Source organism: Dama dama, chromosome 13, assembly GCF_033118175.1.
Source record: "Dama dama isolate Ldn47 chromosome 13, ASM3311817v1, whole genome shotgun sequence".
NCBI classification, from domain to species: Eukaryota; Metazoa; Chordata; class Mammalia; order Artiodactyla; family Cervidae; genus Dama; species Dama dama.
In genome coordinates this window covers 75088697-75093638 of record NC_083693.1, presented here as the reverse complement: position 1 = coordinate 75093638, position 4942 = coordinate 75088697, and the positions used below count along the sequence as shown (strand labels likewise).

The following is a 4942-nucleotide window of genomic DNA, read 5'->3' as shown; positions in this document are numbered from 1 at the left end:
ATAAAAGCAAAAATTAACAAATGGGACCTAATTAAACTTAAAAGCTTTTGGATGACAAAGAAAACCATCAACAAAACAAAAAGACAACCTAGGGAATGGGAGAGAATATTTGTAAATGATGTGACTGATAAGGGATTAATATTCAAAATAAACAGCTTGTAAAACTCAATATCAAAAAGACAAACACCCTCATTAAAAAATGGACAGACGACCTAAATAAATGTTTCTCCAAAGAAGACATATGGATGGCCAACAAGCACATGAAAAGATGCTCAACATCGCTAATAGAGAAATGCGAATCAAAACTGCAATGAGGTATCACCTCACACCTATCAGAATGGCTATCATCAAAAATCTAAATAATACACAGTGGAAAAAGAAACTCTCCTACACTGTTAGTGGGAATGTAAATTGGTGCAACCACTATGGAGAACAGTAAGAACAGACCAGTATGAAAGTTCCTTATAAAACTTAAAATAGAGTTATCAAATGATCCAGCAATCCCACTCCCAAGCATATACCCAGAAAATATGAAAACTCTAATTCAAAAAGATAACGTGTACCCCAGTGTCCATAGCAGCACTATTTACAGTAGCCAAGACATGGAAGCAACCCAAGTGTCCAATCAACAGACAATTGTTCTAAGATGTGGTATGTAGACAATGGAATACTACTCAGCCATAAAAAAGATTGAAATACTGACGTTTGCAGCAACATGCATGGAACTAGAGATTATCACACTAACTGAAGTAAGTCAGACAGAGGAAGACAAACATTTATATGTGGACTCTAAAAAATAATACAAATGAATATATATTCAAAAGAGAAACAAGACTCTCAGACATAGGAAAAAAAAAAACAAAAAATCTTACAGTTACCAACGAGGAAAGGGAGAAGGGGAGGGATAAACTAGAAGTATGAGATTAACAGATACAAACTAATACACATAAAATAGATAAGCAACAAGGATTTGCTATATAGCACAAGGAAATATAATATATTATATTAACCTACAGTGGAAAATAATCTCAAATGTAGATATGTATATATATACACACACACATCTGAATCACTTTTCTGTATACCTGAAACTAAAACAATATTGTAAATCAACTATACTCAATGTTTCAACTAATTAATTTTATTTTTCACCGCACTGGGCCTCCATTGCTGCATCTGGGCTTTCTCTAGTTGCAGTGATCAGGGGCTTCTCGCTGCACTGCCTCCTCTTGTTGCCTAGCGCTGTGGAGCCCACAAAGGGCTCAGAAGTTGTGGTGCATGGGCTTTGTTGCTCCATGGCATGTGGAATCTTCCCTGACCAGGGATCAAACCCATGTCCCCTGCATTAGCAGGCAGATTCTTATCCACTGTACCAACAGGGAAGTCCAACCATACCTCAATTTTTTTTTTTTTTTTTTACTGCTCCAGTCAACGAAAGGGAAACTTTATTGACGCCCCAGGACCACGGGGCTTGGGCAGGAGGCCGCCCTGCGGGCAAAGGAGAAGCCGGCGGAGGAGCTTTACTCGACCTTCTTCTCGGGGCGCAGGTTGTTGGTGTGGCCGCACTTCTTCTTGCGGCAGTTGACAGCTCGGGGGTGCAGGCGGGCGTTAACACTTGCGGCAGATCATCTTGTTGCAGTTGTATTTCTGAGCGAGCTGGCGGAGGGAAGGCTCAGTGATGCTGCCTCGCAGACGAAGCTCCAAGGGCAGGGTGGACTCTTTCTGGATACTGTAGTCTGACAGAGCGCGCCATCCTCCAGCTGTTTGCCCGCGAAGATCAGACGCTGCTGGTCAGGTGGGACGCCCTCCTCGTCTTGGATTTTGGCTTTGACATTCTCAGTGGTGTCACTGGGCTCGACCTCAAGGGTGATGGTCTTGCCCGTCAGGGTCTTCACAAAGATCTGCATCTCTGCGTCTGCCGCTCGGCCGCCTGGTTGAAGAGAAAGAGGGCCGGTGGAACCGGAAACCGCCGATTCGCCGCCGAAAGCGCCTGCCTATACCTCAATTTAAGAAAGCAAATTACAGAGTATGAGATGCATGAAAAGAGTAACATGGAAACTTACATTACCATGTGTAAAATAGACAGCCAACGGGAATTTGCTGTGTGTCTCAGGAAACTCAAACAGGGGCTCTGTAGAAACCTAGAGGGGTGGGATGGGGCGGGAGAGGGGAGGGAGGTTCAGACAGGAGGGGATATATGTGTACCTACGGCTGATTCTTGTTGAGGTTTGACAGAAAACAGCAAAATTCTGTAAAGCAATCATCCTTCAATAAAATGAATAAATTTTTTAAAAAAGAAAGAAAAGAAAATGCACAACGTTTCCCAAGGGGCTGAACCGTTTTGCCTTCCCAGCAGCCCTGTATGAGAGTTCCATGTGCCCCACTTCCTTGTCAACACTTGACATTGTGATTCAATCATTTTAGTCTTTATAGCTGGTGTGTGATGGTATCTCATGATGAGGACCAATGATGATCTTTTCATGTGCTTATATGTCATCGCTATCTCTGCTGAAGTATCTCTTCAAAATCTTTTGTTCATGTTTTATTGGGTTGTCTCTCTTATTATTGAATCATAAGAATTCTTTCTGTATTCTGGATACACATCCTTGATTAAGATTATATTTTGCACAGCTTTGTAAGCAGAGCCCTAACACACACAACAATGATACTAATAAAGATACTAGCACAGTCATTTCTCCTCTGGCATCAGCATCTAGCCTCCCTATGCAGTCTTAGTCTTCAGGCTTCTGCTTCCTTCTCAGAGATGCTGACCCTTGAAGATGTTCGCCTCTAAAAGAGACCAGTTTAATCAACAATAAAAATACAGTTTGGAGGGCTTCCCTGGTGGTCCAGTTGTTAAGAATTTGCCTGCCGATGTAGGGGACACGGGTCTGATTCCTGGTCCAGGAGGATGCAACATGCCCAGGAGCAAACTAAGCCCATGAGTCACAACTACAGAGCCCACACACCGAAGCTACTGAAGCCCATAAGCCCTCGAGCCCCATGCTTTGCGACGAGAAGCCCTCACACACCAGTGAAGACACAGCACAACCAAAAATAAATAAACCTTTAAAAAAAATTACAGTCTGGAGGTAGCTCTGTTTATCCATCAAAAGCAAAACGTTTTGAAGCGTCCCTAGTGGTCCAGTGGCTAAGAAAGCAGAGGCGGGCTCCATCCCTGGTCAGGGAACTAAGATCCCACATGCCTTGGAGCAACCAAGCTGGAGCACCACGAGTAAAGAGATTGTGCACAGCTTTGAAAGAGCCTGCCCGCGGCAACTAAGACCCAAGGCAGCCAAATGAATTTTTTTTTAAGAAATGTTTTAATAGAAGGGCACATCTTTGCAGCTTCTTCATCGGCAGGCTCAGCTTCCCCAGCCAGACTGAACACGGAGAGGATGGAAATGGCCCTACAGCACGTTTCTTGCACTAAGGAAAGACTTCCTATGGGATTTTCCAGCTTACCTTAGCTTTTTAAGGCCTTCATATACTACTAAGGACCTCTTTTTTTTTTTTTCATTTATTTTTATTAGTTGGAGGCTAATTACAATATTGTAGTGGTTTTTGTCATACATTGACATGAATCAGCCATGGATTTACATGTGTTCCCCATCCTGATCCCCCCTCCCACCTCCCTCTCCACCCGATTCCTCTGGGTCTTCCCAGTGCACCAGCCCCGAGCACTTGTCTTCATGCATCCAGCCTGGGCTGGTGATCTGTTTCACCCTAGATAATATACATGTTTCGATGCTGTTCTCTCAAAACATCCCACTAAGGACCTCTTTTAATTGTTGGGATTCTTGTCTCTGCTGACCTCAAAAACATGAACACACTGGGGAAAATTGTGTAAGAGAGACCCAGGTTGCGCTGATGTCATGGCCCTGCCCACCAATCACCAGTGAGATAACATGCACTAACAAAACACGTGTCCTAGCAAAACAGTCCGTACACAGCTTAGCTCAGCCGTGAACAGTATTTATAAAAGTAACATAATGAAATTCTGAATATTGCTTAAACCAGAAATATGATATAGCTATGCTGTGAAAAGGGAAAAGACGTTTTGGGAGAGGCAAGTAAGGTTGCTAAATTCTCATTTGCCATAGCAGGGAGACAGTTGATAATACGTCTAACTGAAAACTCAAGAAATAACAACATCAGCATAATTTTCATAAATATGAAGGTCTCTCTCTCACACACACAAAATAATTGAAAGAGGTTCCCCTCTGGGGCATGTGAGTCAGAGATGGGCCTGTGAGTCGTCCATCAGAAGTATTGGCATACTATTTGCATTAGTTAAAAATCTGGTGAAAAATCAAGTCCAGAGAGTACTTCCCTGGTGGCACAGTGGATAAGAATCTGACTGCCAATGCAGGGGACACAGTTCACCTGGTCCGGGAAGATTACACATGCCACAGGGCAACTAAGTCTGTGTGCCATAATTCCAGAGCCCACACCCTAGAGCCTGTGCTCCAGGAGAGAAGTCACCACAATGAGAAGCCAGTGCACTGCAACAAAGGCCCAGTGGAACCAAAATTAAACAGATAAATAAAAATTTTGAGAACTCAAGTCCACAGATTATCTTGATAATAATATAAATTGGGCTTTTGAATTGGAATTTGAATCAGATCTTTCTGACTGTAATCACTTGTTACAAGCAGGGAGTATTAGAAGCTGATTGGGGAGATGACAAGCAAGTGATGGGCTGTGACCCATACGTGTGTGTGTGGGTGTGTGTGTGCCCACATGCCATGTACATCCCCTTCTGGCCCAGCAGGGCCCATCTGTCAAGACCAATGTTCTCCAGCAAGGCTCCCACATGGCCTTACTGTGCTCTTCACATCTCATTCAGCAGCACGGCCCTCCTTGCTCAGCCAGGCAGGCTAAGAGTTGGCGATTACCCTTCAGCGTCACTCGGAGGCATGTCAGGGGTCCTTATTCACTT

At 43.6% G+C, this 4942-nt stretch overlaps 1 pseudogene; it reads right to left on the bottom strand.

Annotated features, from left to right (window-relative positions):
• Positions 1-1505: 1505 nt before the first annotated feature.
• LOC133068522 (ubiquitin-ribosomal protein eL40 fusion protein-like) lies at positions 1506-1944 on the bottom strand (annotated as a pseudogene).
• Positions 1945-4942: the final 2998 nt, after the last annotated feature.